General features: G+C 44.4%; 1 protein-coding gene across 5 annotated transcripts in view; it reads left to right on the plus strand.

Annotated features, from left to right (window-relative positions):
• Positions 1-19,331, plus strand: part of SMYD3 (SET and MYND domain containing 3) — a 763,302-nt gene that overhangs the window by 134,678 nt on the left and 609,293 nt on the right.

Genomic DNA, 19,331 nt, shown 5'->3' on the forward strand with positions numbered 1-19,331 from the left:
GTGTTCTCACTCATAGGTGGGAATTGAACAATGAGATCACTTGGACACAGGAAGGGGATCATCACACACTGGGTCCTATTGTGGAGAGGGGATAGAGGGGAGGGATAGCATTAGGACATATACGTAATGTAAATGACAAGTTAATGGGTGCAGCACACCAACATGGCACATGTATACATACATAACAAACCCGCACGTTGTGCACATGTACCCTAGAACTTAAAGTATTAAAAAAAATGCACAACTTATGTCATCTTCAAATTTAGTTTATATTTATTGGTTGCACAAGAGAAACAGAGCCAAACAATTTTGGAGCTGGAAGAAAACTTCTCTAACTCCTCTTTTTCAGTATTGGAAATTCCCTCACCTCATGTCTAGCAAAATACTTACTACTAGATTCTCCTTAAACATGTCAAGTCACTGGGCACCCCACGCTTCTCAAGGCATTGCATTAAACTTCTGAACAGGTGCTGTTGCCAGAAAAATCATTATAATTTGGGTAAAATCTGCTCTCCTCTAACTTCCATTCACTGTTTCTTGTTTTAGCCTCTGAAGCTCCCTAAAATAAGTGGTCCTTTTTCTATAAACTGCTAATTAATTATGTTTTTGATTTGACATGTGCATTTCTCTTCCCCCCCCCCACAAAATACGGCTTTGTTGTTCAATTTGAAATGACGTGTGGTGATTTATTTTTTATTTTTTATTTTTTTGAGATGGAGTCTCGCTCTATCACCCAGGCTGGAGTGCAATGGCACGATCTTGGCTCACTGCAACCTCCACTTCCTGGGTTCAAGTGATTCTCCTGCCCCAGCCTCCTGAGTAGCTGGGATAACAGGCGCACACCACCACGCCTTGCTAATTTTTGTATTTTTAATAGAGACGGGGTTTCACCATGTTGGTCAGGCTGGGCTGAAACTCCTGATCTCGTGATCCGCCTGCTTCCCAGAGTGCTGGGATTACAGGCGTAGTAAGCTACCGTGCCTGGCCGATTTTTTGTTTTGTTTTTTGAGACGATTCTGTATTCCCCAGGCGTGTCACCGAGGTTGAAATTACAGTTGTGACCATCTTGCTTTTTTTTTTTTTTTTTAAAGAGAAAAAGAAGGTTTTCTTGTACGATCTGGTGGCCGTGTTTCTGCCAACTTCCTGTTCCCTCTCACTGCTGCCCAAGTTTTTCTCTGCAGGGGAGCCTTGCCAGGGTGCTGTTGCTCTGAACCATGCCCCAAAGAGAAAAGCAGTAACGCATCAAAGTTTCAGTAGTTGGTTTAGTCAAGCACGCATAACTTTTTTCTTGGACTCAACTTGCCTTTTTTTTTGAAACTAAGAATTTAGATTTGTTTGTTTAGTCATTTAATATGTAAAAACAATCCCAAACATTTAAATAACTCATGTTAAGGAATTGCCATTGTTATGCCCAGACCGTTTGTTCCCCAAAGAAGACCACCAGAGTCCAGAGTCAAAGCCAAGCGGCAAGGATCTTTTACTACAAGTTCGAACTTGGTCCCTCCGTTCCACTGCATACAGGAGGGCCCCGAACAATGCAAGTGCTTGCCTTTTATAGCCCGAGGTAAATAGGATACATCAAGTTACAGAGGAACAAAGGAATTCTTTTGGTTACAGCACTACAATTGGTTAACATTTTAAGTTATACATTTAGCAGTTTACTATTGGTTCCCGCACTTTCAGTAAATCCACGAACGGCTGTGTCCTTATCGGAGACTTTTCAGGTGGTGGTTGTACTGGGCTTGGGAAGTTGAGAGATATATGGGGGGATGTGTTTGTACTGGGCTCGGGAAGTTGAGAGATATATGGGGGATGTGTTTGTACTGGGCTCGGGAAGTTGAGCCCGGGGCTGAGAAATGTGCCTGATTTCTTTCATTCCTTTCATCCCCCCCTTTCTTCAGGAACCTTTAGAGCCAATCTTGGGTCTTATAAGTCTGATTCTGTTTCAGCGTTTACAGGTTGGTATTGGGCTCTGAGGACCATGAGTTGTATGGTGTCAAACCTTTCCCTGACAAACTGTAAAATTCTGTTAACAACACAAGGTCCTACGGTAAACAGAAATAGTAGACTTAGCAGGGGTCCAAGGAAGGGGGCTAACAGGGAAAACACAGAGGAATTCCACCATTGGTCTGCAGCTGAAGCAAACTGCCGTGTTTTTACTTCTGTGCTTAACTTGCGTAACTGTTGGACCCGGTCCTCTACAAGCCCTGATTCATTTATGTAGAAACAAGAGTCTTCCTTTAGAAACACACATGTACCACCTTTTTCAGCAGTGAGTAGGTCTAGGGCCCTCCGGTTCTGCAAGGTTACCTGGGCTAGGGACGTGAGCTGCCGCTGAAGGGAGGCAAGGGACTCAGCCGACTCCTCCATAGCAATGGCAAATTGTTGGTACAACTTGTTGCTTTCTATGAGGGTGTGACCTAGGGCTCCCCCCGCCAGTCCGGCCGCAATGAGGGATGTGGTGAGGGAGATTCCTGCAATGAGGGGGAGAAATATGGCTCGTGCAGGTCTCGGTCTAGGGACTGGGTGAATAGCAGTACTAGTCCAGTTACCGGTGTACCCCAGGAACTCGCCGGCAGTTAGTAGAGTCAACCGGGGAACTAGTGTGACAGGAAGACACAGTAGGTTGGTAACAGAGGGACCAGATAGGTTCTTAGATAATGTTCCATTACACCAGAAGAATATGCCCGGTGGAGCCCTCAGGGTGATATTAGGGGGCATTGCAGTGATGCTGCAGAGGCTGGAATTGGTTCCTGAGAAGCAGTAGGGAAACTTCTCCTGACTGGGGTTTAGGTATAGGGGCACGTTAAGGATGGGGCATATGAGAGGTTTCGGAGGTTGTTAGCTTGGGCAGAGGTAGAGGATCCCCATGGCAGAGGGACAGCGGTTAGCGGTGGACACCTTAGAGTGGCACACAGAAAGCAGCCAGACAGGTTGTGAAGTCCTGTAAGGTTAGCAAGTTCTAATCCTTCTTGTAACAATTTTAACCAGGAGAAAGGACGTAAGTCTTGTGTTAGTCTGTTTTCTTATCGTTGGATATTTCCATGGATCAGGGGCAGTACTTGCACTAGACCTCGCCACAGGTAGAGGTGACTGCTAGGCCATGTGGAGGAGGGGGAGTAGTATACAGCCCTATGTTGAGGCATGGTCCAGCGGGAGTTCCAGGGGTCTTTAACTATCCATGTATATGAAAAGTCTCCATCCCATCTACGATGGAAGGCCCACTTAGGGTCTAACTGTTTTTCCTCTCCCCAATAACGGGATCTATGGATGTTACAATAGTTATAAGGACAGCCAGCATTTTGGTGCCATCAATAGTGTTTACAATTGTATTTAGTCTGATCAAACTCAAAGCATATTATTGGTGCCATAGGTTTGGCTATTTGAAAACCAGTAAAATTTAGTAGAATTGGGCTATTGCACCCTGAGGAGGGGCAATCAGCACTGGCCAGTAATTTCCCGGGCTTATGAGGTTGCCCAGGGTGGGTTCAGTTTTCATAAAGCCAGAATCTTCAGACAAAGGGATTAGGAGCTGGTTTTGTGATTTCTCCAGCGGCCACTAGGGCGACTAACGTTAGGGTTAGACTACCTAACTGCATGTGTGCAGTGAGCTATGCTGCCGGCGCAGGGTGAGTTTTAAGGGGTTGTTCTTAGCTCTGTCCACAGTTCAGGTGGCCCGTGCTTCAGCCGCCGCCGTGATTGGCCCCAGAAGGTCGGAGGTTGGGTCCACTGGCTTGACGTGGGTGGATCCGATGCCTTCTACCTTCAGGGCGGTGGGTTTGGTTAGGAGTACCTGGAGCGGTCCTTTCCACCTGGGTTCTAGGGTCTCTTGTCGGTGTCGCTTAACCAGGACCCAGTCTCCTGGCTGGTACGGATGGGGTGTCGGTGGGGGACCGGTCTCATATAGTTCCTTTAGCTTGGGCCAGATTTCTTGATGAATTTTCTGCAAGGCTTGTAGGGAAAATAAGAGTTCAGAGACATTTTCTGTTTCAGATTTGAGCAGATCATCTTTTAGGCTGGGAACCAGGGGTGGGGGTCTGCCATACATGATTTCGTAAGGGGTAAGGCCCAGTCTGTAAGGGGTATTACGGGCCCGGAACAGAGCGTAGGGGAGAAGGACCACCCAATTAGCGCCAGTCTCCATAGTCAATTTAGTTAAGGTCTCCTTTAAGGTCCGATTCATCCTCTCTACCTGTCCTGAACTCTGGGGCCTGTAAGTGCAATGTAATTTCCAATTTGCCCCAAGGATGGAAGCCAAATCCTGACTTACCTTAGCGACGAAGGTCGGCCTGTTATCTGACCCTATCTGGACGGGGAAGCCATACCTGGGGAGGATATCTTCCAGAATTTTCTTTGCTACAACCTGAGCAGTTTCCCTTTTGGTTGGGAATGCTTCAGTCCACCCTGAAAAAGTATCTACAAAGACAAGTAAGTACCGATACCCGTATTTTCCTGGCTTTATCTCAGTAAAATCTACTTCCCAGTAGATACCGGGCCTGGTTCCCTTAAGCCTTGTTCCCGTTGCAGCCTGGGATTGGGGGTAGGCGTTGTTAAGCTGGCAGACTTTGCAACTTGTCACGATGCTGCTGGCCGTCTCGGCTGTATGTCTGAATTTGAGCTTAGAGCGTCTGATCAGGTCTACCATCCGCCGAGCACCCAGGTGGGTGGTTCGGTGGATGTGTTCTAACACCTGTTGTCCTAATTGTTCTGGTAGGATGGTTTGGTCATTAGTATCAGTCCACCACCCATTCTGGATCTGTTTCAGGGGAAGTTTGTCGATCCACTGGAGATCTTGTTCTGAATAATCAGGGAGATATGGCAAGTCCCGGGGGCCCGGGTCAGGGAGCTGGAGTGCAAGGAGTTGGCTGGGAGCCTTTGCCACATTTCTTGCAGTTTGGTCTGCCAGAAAGTTGCCTTGAGCAGTTGGAGTGGTTGGTTTCTGATGCCCTGGGCAATGCACAATGGCTAACTTTTCTGGCCTCCATAGGGCTGTTAACAGGGCTAGGATCTCTTGCTTGTTTTTTTTATCTCTTTTCCTTCAGCCGTTAGTAACCCTCGCTCCCTGTAAATGACCCCATGTATGTGTGCCGTAGCAAAAGCATATCGGCTGTCTGTGTATACTGTCAGTTTCTTCCCTGCCCCTAAGGTAAGAGCTTGGGTGAGCGCTATCAGTTCGGCTTTCTGGGCCGATGTCCCCGGGGGCAGGGGTTCCGCCCAGATTACCTCAGTCTCTGAAGTTACTGCCGCTCCAGCGTAACTCTGGCCTTGGTGTACGAAGCTGCTCCTGTCAGTGAACCAGACTAGGTCAGCATCAGGAAGTGGGCGGTCCTGCAGGTCCTCTCGAACTCCGTGCACCTGAGCTAGTATCTCGGTGCAATCATGGAGCGGGGCGTCCAGGTCTGGGTTGGGCAGCAGCGAGGCAGGGCTTAAGGTTGTTGGGGGCAGGAAAGTTATCTTGAGGGGATTTAGTAGTAGTCCTTGGTAGTGGGTGAGCCGGGCGTTACTTATCCATCGATTAGGTGGCTGTTTGAGTACACCCTCGATGGCATGTGGGGTAACGACCCGTAATTCTTGACCCATGACAAGTTTCTTAGCATCTTGTACCATCAGGGCCGTGGCCGCAATTATTCGGAGACAAGGGGGTCACCCGGCAGCCACTGGGTCTAATTTCTTTGACAGGTAGGCAACCGGCCTCCGCCAGGAGCCTAAGTTCTGAGTTATTACCGCTTTGGCGGCACCCTTGCTCTCGTCCATGTATAAGTGGAAGGGCTTGGTGACATCAGGTAGTCCCAGTGCAGGCGCAGAGAGTAGGGCGGTTTTGATCTGTTGGAAAGCCGACTTGGCTTCTTCTGTCCAATTAAATGGCTGCTGCCCCCGTGTTGCCTGATACAAGGGTTTAGCCAGCTCTGTGAACCCAGGTATCCATAGTCTACAAAATCCTGCCGACCCCAGGAATTCCCTTACTTGTCGGGTGGAGTGTGGCCTGGGGATTTGCAGAACAGTCTGCTTCCGGGCGTTTGTTAACCAGCGCTGCCCTCCTTTTAGCAGGTACCCCAGATATGTTACTTCTGGTTTACAGATTTGAGCTTTCTTTGCTGAGGCTCGGTAGCCTAGATTCTTTAGAGCTTGTAAGAGACTCCTGGTCCCTTGAATACAAGCTTCTTGGGTCTCAGCAGCAATCAGGAGGTCATCAACATACTGTAGTAAGGTTATTTCAGGGTGTTTGCTCTGTTATTGTAAACCCGCTGGGCTATCTGAAGGAGGTCCCGCCTTTTAATGTCTGGGGCCGCCTGGTTTACAAGAGACATTACAACAGCTGCCTGACTTCCTGGAGCCTCTGGGTCTATGGGGGTGTACTGTCTAAAAGCTTCCATTAATCTTTCTAAGTAGGTAGCTGGGCTCCCTGTCTTCCCCTGCAGAACAGAGTATACTTTAGCCAAATTAGTGGGCTTGCGAGCAGCTGCCCGGAGACCCGCCATCAGAGTCTGGCGATAAAGGTGTAGCCGTCCCCTACCTTCTGCTGTGTTGTAGTCCCACGCCGGCCTGTATTCTCTCTCACTCCTCTGTTGTGAACAAGATTCGGAGGAGCTGCTGACAATCATCCCAAGTGGGCTGGTGGGTGAACATGACACTATCCAGTAAAGCCATTAAATCTTTGGGGTTGTTTGAAAACCGAGCACTCTGGGTCTTCCAGTTATACAGATCACTGCTAGAGAATGGCCAGTACTGGAGACTGGGGATTCCCGTGTCATCTGGGGGTCCTATTTCCCGAACGGTAGAGCCACTGTGGAGTCAGGCGGCTGGGGGGGGAGCTAGCACACGAAGTGCGCCCTCGCGTCTGCCCCGCCGGCCCTTCAAAGTTACTTTCACTTTCAGCAGGTCCGTGTGTGCCTGCCGTCTCCCGTCCGCCTGCTCCTTCCCGCGGCTCAGCCCGGGGGGCGGGTCTGGGTCCCAGAGGGGTACGGAGGGTGTTCTGTGGACAGTGGGTTCCCGCTATCAGGTAGAACAGGATGGGGGGGGGCAGTCGGCTGCTTGGATTTTAGCAGCCGAGCAACCAGTGCCTTACAAGGTTCAGGGGCTGGTTGGAAAGGTGACAGCCAGGGAGGCGGGTTCTCAACAAGGTCCTGCTATATGAGGATATATGGGATTTGATCTAAGTGGCCCGCACGCCCAGGTAGGAAAATCTTGGACTGTACTCTAGTGATGACAGGAAGTCGGAACGTCCCTTCGGGTGGCCACCCCACATCAAAGGCAGGCCATTCAGAGTGGCACAGAGTAATTAGCTTTCCCTTCCTGATTTCCATACTAAGATCATGGCCCCTTGCTCTAACATCCTTGAAATTACTTGTAAGGAGAGATAGGGGAGTGCTCTGGGTATTACCCATCCTGTAATAATTTGTAGTCTCTTTCTGCAAAAGAATATGGGTTAGAATTCCTGTAAAGGAAATCTGGCGTATTAATAATATCTAGCCGCAAGCACGCTCCGGAAGCCCGGGTCAGAATCAGTTCAGACAGCCGCAAGCGCGCTCCGGAAGCCCGGGTCAGAATCAGTTCAGACAGCCGCAGGCGCGCTCCGGAAGCCCGGGTCAGAATCAGTTCAGACAGCCGCAGGCGCGCTCCGGAAGCCCGGGTCAGAATCACTTCAGACAGCCGCAGGCGCGCTCCGGAAGCCCGGGTCAGAATCAGTTCAGACAGCCGCAGGCGTGCTCCGGAAGCCCGGGTCAGAATCAGTTCAGACAGCCGCAGGCGCGCTCCGGGAACCCGGGTCAGAATCAGTTCAGATAGAAATCTACATCAGACGAGAGCCAGGGGACGTCTCCCACCGGTCTCCGCTGGTTGTTCTATAGCGCGTCCGCCAGGACTGCGTCAGCCTCAGTTTCAGACCTCGCGAGTCACAGATACAGGTTCAGAACAGACACAGACAGACAAACAGAGACGAGCCGGCTCACCTATCAGTAGATCGATCCTGGTAGATCCGTTGACCACGGGTCTGGTAGGCTTGGGGAATCCCGGACGAGCCCCCAGATGTTATGCCCAGACCGTTTGTTCCCCAAAGAAGACCACCAGAGAGTCCAGAGTCAAAGCCAAGCGGCAAGGATCTTTTACTACAAGTTCGAACTTGGTCCCTCCGTTCCAACGCATACAGGAGGGCCCCGAACAATGCAAGTGCTTGCCTTTTATAGCCCGAGGTAAATAGGATACGTTAAGTTACAAAGGAACAAAGGAATTCTTTTGGTTACAGCACTACAATTGGTTAACATTTTAAGTTATACATTTAGCAGTTTTCTATTGGTTCCCGCACTTTCAGTAAATCCACGAACGGCTGTGTCCTTATCGGAGACTTTTCAGGTGGTGGTTGTACTGGGCTCGGGAAGTTGAGTGATACATGGGGGGATGTGTTTGTACTGGGCTCGGGAAGTTGAGAGATATATGGGGGGATGTGTTTGTACTGGGCTCGGGAAGTTGAGAGATATATGGGGGGATGTGTTTGTACTGGGCTCGGGAAGTTGAGCCCGGGGCTGAGGAATGTGCCTGATTTCTTTCATTCCTTTCATCATCACACATTAAATGTCAGATAAATTATTCAAGTACTCTGAATTATCTTGTTAGTTTACCAAACTTCTATGTCAACATTTATTATAGCCTTTGTTTGGTAGCTATGGGGGGGAGGAGGAAATGAAGGATTGATATTTGCTAGCAGTTCATCGCCTGAGCCTCTCAGGTATCTTGATTCTGCTCATTATTTTTTAAAACCAGGAACAAACATTTTGTATGTATTCGTGGATTGTTATTTTTCGCCATCAGACATAGCCTCTGATTAACTTAGCAAGAGAGAGGGAAGTGAAAAAATCTGAGGAGCCAGGTCTAAGGAAGGCAGGGTTCAGGGCAGCCGGTGGATTTCGTCTTAAAGAGGTTTCCTAAAGAAAACCCTCTCCTGGTTTTGGCTGCAGTTCTCAGATTGGCCTGGCATTCTGTGCTGGACATCTTTTGGCAATGTGGGGCCTCTTGTTTACATGTCTGTTGGAAGCTAAGTTGCCTTGTTTCCTACAATAAAGATACTGATTTAATTCTGCTCTCAGAAGCACTCATAGTTTTTTCCACCCACTCATATTTTGAGTTTTGTTATTGATGTTTTCCAGGGTGGGGAGTAGTGATTAGGTTTTGCTGTCCTATTTGCTCTGTTTTTTTTATGGGGAGAGTCAAGGAGATTAAAAAATTACATCACTGCCATCATTTCCCCAGAATTCTCTTGTTTTCAAATCTTGACTGAATCTTGAGTAATATTCTTAGATTCCTAATTTTTTTTTTTTTTTTTTTTTTTTTGAGACAGGGTCTCACTCTGTTGCTCAGGCTGGAGTGCAGTGGTGTGATCACAGCTCACTGTAGCCTCAATCTCTCGGGCTCAAGCGATCCTCCCACCTCAGCCTCTCAAGTAGCTGGGACCACGGGCTTGTGCCACCATGCCCGGCTAATGTTTTAATTTTTTTTTTTTTTGTAGAAATGAGGGCTCACTATGTTGCCCAGACTGGTGTTATTCTTTATCTTCTTTATCTACTTATTCTTTATCTTCTTGATCTATGAATTTCTGAAAGAGAACTTATAATATCTAATATTGCAGGAAGTCAGGGACCCCAAATGGAGGGACTGGCTGAAGCTGCGGCAGAAGAACATAAATTGTGAAGATTTCATGGACATTTATTAGTTCCCCAAATTAATACTTTTTTTTTTTTTTTTTTGAGACGGAGTCTGTCTCTGTCACCCAGGCTGGAGTGCAGTGGCCGGATCTCAGCTCACTGCAAGGTCCGCCTCCCGGGTTCACGCCATTCTCCTGCCTCAGCCTACCCAGTAGCTGGGACTACAGGCGCCCGCCACCTCGCCCGGCTAGTTTTTTGTATTTTTAGTAGAGACGGGGTTTCACCATGTTAGCCAGGATGGTCTCAATCTCCTAACCTCGTGATCCGCCCGTCTCGGCCTCCCAAAGTGCTGGGATTACAGGCTTGAGCCACCACGCCCGGCCAATTAATACTTTTATAATTTCTTGCGCCTGTCTTTATTGCAATCTCTGAACATAAATTGTGAAGATTTCATGGACACTTATCACTTCCCCAATCAATATCCTTGCGATTTCCTATGCCTGTCTTTAATCTCTTAATCCCGTCATCTTCTTCGTAAACTGAGGAGGATGAATGTCGCCTCAGGACCCTGTGATGATTGTGTCAGCTGCACAAATTGTTTGTAGAGCATGTGTGTTTGAACAATATGAAATCTGGGCATCTTAAAAAAGTACAGGATTAACAGCGATGTGCAGGGAACAAGAGAGGTAACTTTGAACTGGCCGCTGGTGAGCCAGATGGAACAGAGTTATTTTTCTCCTCTTTCAAAAGCAAATAGGAGAAATATCGCTGAATTCTTTTTCTCAGCAAGGAACATCCCTGAGAAAGAGAATGGTCCCTGAAGGTAGGCTTATAGACGGCCCCTTTAAGGTGTACAGTCTTTTATGGTCAAAGCCAAGGGATGAAATAAGCCCCGGTCTCCTGTTGTGCTCCCAGGCTTATTAGGATGAGGAAATTCCCACCTAATGAATTTTGGTCAGAAAGGTTGTCTGCTCTCAAACCCTGTTTCCTGATAAGGTGTTATCAATGACAATGCGTGCCCGAAACTTCATTAGCAATTTTAATTTCGCCTCATCCGGTGGTCCTGTGATCTCGCCCTGCCTCCATTTGCCTTGTGATATTTTATTACCTTGTGAAGGATGTGATCTCTGTGACCCACACCCTATTCGTGCACTCCCTCCCCTTTTGAAAATCGTTAATAAAAACTTGCTGGTTTTACGGCTCAGGGAACATCAGGGATCCTGCTGACATGTGATGTCTCCCCTGGACACCCAGCTTTAAATTTCTCTCTCTTGTGCTCTTTCCCTTTATTTCTCAAACCATCCGAGACACCTAGGAAATAGAAGAGAACCCACGTTAAACATCGGGAGCGGCTTCTCTCGATAATCTAACTCTTATATGGTACCTGCTATATTCCAGGCCCTGCTTTAACTTACTGTGTATTGGTCAGTTTTTCCTTGGAGATCTGTGACGTATACTTTATACATTGTGAGACTGGGTAGATTGGTTACTTTGTATGTAACAGTTGGTGATGGAAGTCTTTTGTCATCGTGTGTTGGCTTTATCTCTATTAATGCATTTAACCTTCAAGTCTCTTTTTTTCCAAAACTTATGTAGTTACACAGGCTTTTTTGCAGTTAATATTTGCCTGACATATCCTTTTCATGCCACCACTGCATGTCCTTTGGTTTGAAGTGTGTCTCATGAACAGCTAAATGTTATGTGATTTGATCCAGTTTTATTTAAGAATGGTAGTATAGTGTGTGGTTACAAGCAAGAACTTTAGGGCCCATCGCTTGGGTTTGGTTTGTTGCCTGGAGTATTGATATCTAGAAGCTAGAGTTCTGCACTTGGGGGTGGATGGAATTTTTTGACGTTGCTTTATTTAGACTTTTAACCACTTCCCTTGTTTTATGCCCCATAACTCACTTCTGTTCTTTCGGGGGTGAGGTACCTGATGTATTCAAGTTCTGCTTCTCTGCAGGATTCTGTTTTTATCCTTTCAGTATCATCTGCCACTTTCACTTTATGGTATGATGCCTTAGCAGTGTGTACTACTCCATCTATTTTTTATCTTTTGAAAATGTATTGAAATATCTCTAAAGTTGGCATAATAAGACTGCTTAGCTTATACAGAACTGTTTAAAATTTAGTGTGAGTTAATAGATATAAAGAGCTTCATACTGTGCCTGTCATATCAGAAGTGCTTAGAAAGAGCTGTTCTGTTTTGTCATTGATGTTAGTATTACAGGTTGACTTTTAGTGCCCTTGACCACCTTGAAACTGGACACAGTCCTGTCTGATCCTTGTCACTGCTAATTTTACCATCTGATTTATTATTTTTATTTTATAATACAGATTTTTAAAAATATCTGCTTTTCTGTTACCCAGGTGATTTGGGGGAGATAACGTTAAAGCATCTCAATTCAGTATGTCTAAAGTAGTAATTGAATTAAATGGAATTTTAAAACCATTTCTCAGGAGGAGTATATTCATAATTAAACTGTATGATAATTTAAGACAACATTTTTTTTTGGAAGGATATAGAATACTTTTCACCAGTTTATGGACTAGATTTGAATTTGATATGGAGAGATCAGTCAGTATCTTTATGAAGTGTTTTAATCTAATTGGAAATGTCTCTAAATTTTAATTAAATTTATGTTAAAAAGAACATTAATGGTGGTGATAGTTGCACAACAATCTGAATATGGTTAGTGCTACTGAACTGTGCACTTAAAATGGTTAAAATAGTGAATTTTATGTTATGTATATTCTACCAAAGTTTTAAAAAAGGACTTTTTTTTTTTTTTTTTTTTGGTCGGGGGCTGGGGGTGTGTACAATATCATTCTCCTTTAGTACATGGAGGTCTATGGGTCCAGGGCCGTGCCTTATTATTTTTTCTTTGAGATTCTTTTTCTTTTTTAATTTCAATAGGTTTTTGCAGGGAACAGGTGGTGTTTGGTTGCATGAATAAGTTCTTTAGTGGTGATTTTTGAGCTTTTGGTGCATCCATCTCCCAAGCAGTGTACACTGTACCCACTGTATAGTCTTTTATCCCTCACTCCCCTCCCAACCTTTCTCCTGAGTCTCCAAAGTCCAGTGTATCATTCCTATGCCTTTGCATCCTCATAGCTTAGCTCCCACATCTGAGTGAGAACATATGATGTTTGGTTTTCCATTCCTGAGTTACTTTACTTAGATTGATGGTCTCCAATTCCATCTAGGTGACTGCAAGTGCCATTATTTTGTTCCTTATTTTGGCTGAGTGGTATTCCATGGTATATGTATACCACATTTTCTTTCTTTGTTGATTGATGGGCATTTGGGCTGGTTCCATATTTTTGCAATTGCAAATTGTGCTGCTATAAATGCGTGCAAGTATAAGTATCTTTTTTGTATAATGACTTGGTATACCCAGTAGTGGGATTGCTGAATCAAATGGTAGATTTACTTTTAGCTCTTTAAGGAATCTCCACACTGTTTTCCGTAGTGGTTGTACTGGTTTACATTCCCACCAACAGTGTAAAAGTGTTCCCTTTTAACTACATCTATATCAATAATCGATGTTTTTGATTTTTTGATTATGGCCATTCTTGCAGGAGTGAGGTGGTATCACATTGTGGTTTTGATTTGCATTTCCCTGATAATTAGTGATGTTGAGCATTTTACCGTATGCTTCTTGGCCATTTGTATATCTTCTTTTGCGAATTGTCTGTCCATGTCTTTAGCCCACTTTTTGATGGAATTGTTTTGTTCTTGCCGATTTGAGTTCTTTGTAGATTCTGGATATCAGTCCTTTGTCGGATGTATAGATTGTGAAGATTTTCTCCCACTCTGTGGTTTGTCTGTTAACTCTGCTGATTATTTCTTTTGCTGTGCAGAAACTTTTTAGTTTAATTAAGCCCCATCTATTTATCTTTGCTTTTGTTGCATTTGCTTTTGGGTTCTTGGTCATGAAGTCTTTGCCTAAGCCAATGTCTAGAAGGGTTTTTCCGATGTTCTAGAATTTTTATGGTTTCAGGTCTTAGATTTAAGTTTTTGATTCATCTTGAGTTGATTTTTGTGTAAGGTGAGAGGTGAGGATCCAGTTTCATTCTTCTATATGTGGCTTGCCAGTTGTCCCAGCACTATTTGTTGAATAGGGTATCCTTTCCCCACTTTATGTTTTTGTTTGCTTTATTGAAGATCAGTTGGCTCTAAGTATTTGGGTTTATTTCTGGGTTCTCTATTCTGTTTCACTGTGCCTATCTTTATACCAGTACTATGCTGTTTTGGTGTCTGCGGCCTTGTAGTATAGTTTGGAGTTGGATAATGTGATGCCTCCAGATTTGTTCTTTTTGCATAGTCTTGCTTTGGCTATGTGGTCTCTTTTTTTGTTCCATATGAATTTTAGGATTTTTTTTTTCTAGTTTTGTGAAGAATGATGGTGGTGTTTAGATGGGGATTGTATGGAATTTGTAGATTGCTTTTGGCAATATGGTCATTTTCACAATATTGATTCTTCCCATCCATGAGCATGGGACATGTTTCCATTTGTTTGTGTCATCTGTGTTTTGTAGTTTTCCTTGAAGAGGTCTTCGCCTCCCTAGTTAGGTGTATTCCTAAGTATTTTGTTTTACTTTATTTTTTTGCAGCTATTGTAAAAGGGGTTGGGTTCTTGATTTGATTCTCTACTTGGTTGCTGTTGCTGTATAGCAGAGCTACTGATTTGTGTACATTCATTTTGTATCCTGAAACTTTGCTGAATTCATGTGCCAGTTCGAGGAGCTTTTTGGATGAGTCTTTAGGGTTTTCTAGGTATACAGTCATATCATCAGCAAACAGCCACAGTTCGACTTCCTCTACTGATTTGGATACCTCTGATTTCTTTCTCTTGTCTGATTGCTCTAGCTAGGACTTCCAGTACTGTGTTGAATAGAAGTGGTGAAAGTGGACATCCTTGTCTGATTTCATTTCTCAGGGGGAATGATTTCAGCTTTTCCCTGTTCAGTATAATGTTGGCTGTGGGTTTGTCATAGATAGCTTTCATTACCTTAAGGTGTGTCCCTTCTATGCCCATTTTGCTGAGGGTTTTAACCATAAAGCGATGCTGGATTTTGTCAAATGCTTTTTCTGCATCTGTTGAGATGATAACGTGATTCTTGGTTTTAATTCTGTTTATGTGGCATATCACATTTATTGAGTTGTGGATGTTAAACCATCCATGCATCCCTGGTATGAAACCCACTTGATCATGATGAATTATCTTTTTGATGTGATGCTGGATTCAGTTAGCTAGTATTTTGTTGAGGAATTTTGCATCTGTGTCATCAGGAATATTGGTCTGTAGTTTTAATTTTTTGTTAGGTCCTTTCCTGGTTTTTGTACTAGGGTGATACTAGCGTCATAGAATGATTTAAGGAGGATTCCCTTTTTCTCTGTCCTCTGGAATAGTGTCAATAGGATTGGTGCTGGTTCCTCTTTGAATGTCTGACAGAATTCAGCTGTGAATCCTTACGGTCCTAGACTTTTACTTACGGGCAATTTAAAAATAATTACCATTTCAGTCTTGCTGCTTGTTATTGGTCTGTTCGGAGTTTCTATGTCTTCCTGGTTTAATTTAGGAGGGTTGTGTATTTCCAGGAATTTATCCATCCCCTCTAGGTTTTCTAGTTTAGGCGTGTAAAGGTGTTCATAGTAGCCTTGAATAAACTTTTGTATTTCTGTGGTATCAGTAGTAATATTTCCCATTTCATTTCTAATTGAGCTTATTTGGATCTTCTCTCTTCTTTTCTTGGTTAATCTTGCTAATGGTCTATCAGTTTTATTTATCTTTTCAAAACCAGCCTTTTGTTTCATTTATCTTTTGCATTTTTTTTTTGTCTGTTTCAATTTCATTTAGTTCTGTTCTGATCTTTGTTATTTCTTTTCTTCTGCTGCATTTGGGTTTAGATTGTTCTTGTTTCTCCAGTTTTGTGAGGTGTGGCTTTAGATTGTCTGTTTGTGCTTTTTCAGACTTTTCAATGTAGGCATTTAATGTTCTGAACTTTCCTCTTAGCACAGCTTTTGCTATATCCCGGAGGTTTTGATAAGTTGTGTCACTGTTATTGTTCAGTTCAAAGACTTTTTAAATTTCCATCTTGATTTAATTGTTGACCCAACAATCATCCAGGAGCAGGTTATTTAATTTCCATATATTTGCATGATTTTGAGGGTTCCTTTTGGAGTTAATTTCCAATTTTATTCCACTGTGGTCTGAGAGAGTACTTGATATAATTTTGATTTTCTTAAATTTACTGAGACTTGTTTTGTGCCCTATCATATGTTCCATCTTGGAGAATTTTCCATGTGCTGATGAATAGAATGTATATTCTGCAGTTGTTGAGTAGAATGTTCTGTAAATATCTGTGAAGTCCATTTGTCGTAGGGTATAGTTTAAGTCCATTGTTTCTTTGTTGACTTTCTGTCTTGATGACCTGTCTAGTGCTGTCAGTGGAGTATTGAAGTTCCCCACTATTATTGTGTTGCCATGTATCTCATTTCTTAGGTCTATTAGTGATTGTTTTATAAATTTGGGAGCTCCAGTGTTAGGTGTATATATATTTTGGATTGTGATATTTTACTGTTGGACTAGTCCTTTTATTGTTATATAATGTCCCTCTTTGTTTTGTTTAACTGCTCTTGCTTTAAAGTCTGTTTTGTCTGTAAGAATAGCTACTCCTGCTCACTTTTGGTGTCCATTTGCATGGAATGTCATTTTCCACCCCTTTACTTTAAGTTTATGTGTGAGTCTTTATGTGTTAGGTGAGTCTCCTGAAGACAGCAGAAATTTAGTTGGTGAATTCTTATCCATTCTGCCATTCCATATCTTTTAAGTGGAGTATTTAGGTCATTTACATTCAGCGTTAGTACTGAGACATGAGGTACTATTCTATTCATGGTGCTGTTCGTTAGTACTGAGATGTGAGGTATTATTCTATTCATTGTGCTGTCTGTTGTCTGACTACCTTGTATGTTTTTTTTTTTTATTGTGTTATTGTTATATAGGTCCTGTGAAATTTCTGCTTTAAGGAGGTTCTATTTTGGTGTATTTCGAGGATTGGTTTCAAGATTTAGAGCTCCTTTTGACAGTTCTTGTAGTGCTGGCTTGGTAGTGGTGAATTCTCTCAGTATTTGTCTTAAAAGACTGTATCTTGCTTCATTTATGAAGCTTAGTTTGGCTGGATACAAAATTCTTGGCTGATAATTGTTTTGTTTACGGAGGTGAAAAATAGGACCCCAATCCCTTCTAGCTTATAGGGTTCTGTTACAGAGGGGGTTCATAGACCTCACACAAGAAATAATTCTGGGTGAGTCCACAGAGTAAAGTGAAAGCAAGTTTATTAGGAAAGTAAAGGAACAAAAGAATGGCTACTCCATAGACAGAGCAGCCCCGAGGACTGCTGGTTGCTCATTTTTATGGTTATTTCTTGATGATATGCTAAACAAGGGGTGTATTATTCATGCCTCCCCTTTTTAGACCATATAGGGTAACTTCCTGATGTTGCCATGGCATTTGTAGACTGTCATGGCACTCATGGGAGCATAGCAGTGAGGACGACCAGTGACCTCTGGTCACTTTGGGTTTTGGTGAGTTTTAGCTAGCTTCTTTACTGCAACCTGTTTGATCAGCAAGGTGTTTATGACCTGTATCGTGTGCCAACTTGAGTCTCATCCTGTGACTTAGAATGCCTTAACGGTCTGGGAATGCAGCCCAGTAAGCCTCAGCCTCATTTTACTCACTGTGTGCCACCATATGCCTTTTGAACTTCAAGATGGAGTTGCCCTGGTTCACATGCCTCTGACAGTTTCTGCTCAGAAATCTGCTGTTGCTCTGATAGGTTTTCTGTTATAGGTTACCTGATGCTTTTGCCTCACAGCTCTTAAGATTCTTTCCTTTGTCTTTGCTTTGGATAACCTCTTGACTGTGTGCCTAAGTGATGAGTTTCTCAGGTATTTGAGCTTCTTGTATTTGGATGTCTAGATCTCTAGCAAGGCCAGACAAGTTTTCCTTGATTATTTCCTCAAATAGTGTTTCCAAACTTTTAGGTTTCTTTTTTTTCCTTGGGAACACCCATTATTCTTAGATTTGCTTGCTTAACATCATCCCAAACTTCTTGCTTTGCTCATTTTTAAAAATTCTTTTTTCTTTGTCTTTGATGGATTGGGTTCACTCGAAAGCCAGTCTTCAAGCTCTGAAGTTCTTTCTTCTGCTTTTTCAATTCTATTGCTGAGACTTTGCAGTGCATTTTGCATTTCTGTAAGTGTTTCTTTGGTTTATAGAAGTTGTGATCGTTTTTTATTTATGCTATTTCACTGAAGAATTTTCCTTTCATATTCTGTATAAGTTTTTGATTTCTTTAAGTTGGAGTTCACCTTTCTCTGGTGCCTCCTTTATTAGCTTAATAATTAACCTTCTGAATTCTTTTTCTGGCAATCCGGATATTTTATCTTGGTTTGGATCCGTTGCTGGTGAGCTGGTGTGATCTTTTGGGGGGTTGTTAAAGAGCCTTGTTTTGTCATATTACCAGATCGTTTTTCTGGTTCCTTTTCATTTGGGTGGACTATGTCAGAGGAGAGATCTGGGACTCAAGGGCTGCTGTTCAGATACCTTTGTTTCAAGGGGTTCTCCCTTGATGTGGTGTTCTCCCTCCTCCCCTAGGGATGGAGCTTCCCAAGAGCCGAACTGCAGTGATTGTTTTTCTCTTCTGGGTCCAGCCACCCAGTGGAGCTGCTGGGCTCTGGGCTGGTGCTGGGGAGTGACTGCTGAGAGTCCTGGGATGTAATGGAGGGCGCAGGGGCGAGAAGTGACTGCTGAGAGTCCTGGGATGTAATGGAGGGCGCAGGGGCGAGAAGTGACTGCTGAGAGTCCTGGGATCTAATGGAGGGCGCAGGGGCGAGAAGTGACTGCTGAGAGTCCTGGGATGTAATGGAGGGCGCAGAAGCGAGAAGTGAGTGCTGAGAGTCCTGGGATGTAATGGAGGGCGCAGGGGTGAGAAGTGGACTCTACAGAGTCCTTGGTTGTGTTTTTGTTCAGTGGGCTGGTTTTGTGTTGGTTGGCCTCCAGCCGGGGGTTGGTGCCTTCAGGAACACATCAGCTGTGGTCCTGTAGAGAGGAAGCAAACTTGCCCTAAGGTTGCCCGGTTACGTATTCAGGTTTCTTAGGTGGTGGGCAGGGCCATAGAGCTCCCAAGAGATCATGGCCTTTGTCTTTGGCAGCCAGGGCTGGTAGAGAAAGACCACCGGGGGCAGGGATAGGGTGTCTGAGCTCAGATTCTCCCTGGGCGGGGATTGCTGTGGCTGCTGTTGGGACGGCGATGTGGTTTTCAGTCTGACGGAGTTATGTTCCCTGGGGGATTATGGCTGCTTCTGCTGGGTCACACAGGACGCCAGGAAAGTGGGGGAAAGCCAGCAGTCACAGGCCTCATCCCGCTCCCATGCAGCCCGCAGTCCTGAAGGCTGGTCTCACTCCCACCGTGTCCCCACAGCAGCACGGAGTCTGTTTCCAGGCAGCTGGTGACTGTGACTGGGAACTTGCCCCAGACCACCAGCCTCCCTGCTGAGCAAGCAAGCGGCTCACATCTTTTCAGAGTCTCAGGGAGCCTGCGGTGGCGATACAGTTCCGTCAAAGGGTCTGTGGATTCTCTTAGTTTACCTGGTATGTTGCTGTGGTGGTTCTTGGATCAGAAATTCAC

This window comes from Macaca mulatta, chromosome 1 (assembly GCF_049350105.2).
Source record: "Macaca mulatta isolate MMU2019108-1 chromosome 1, T2T-MMU8v2.0, whole genome shotgun sequence".
NCBI classification, from domain to species: Eukaryota; Metazoa; Chordata; class Mammalia; order Primates; family Cercopithecidae; genus Macaca; species Macaca mulatta.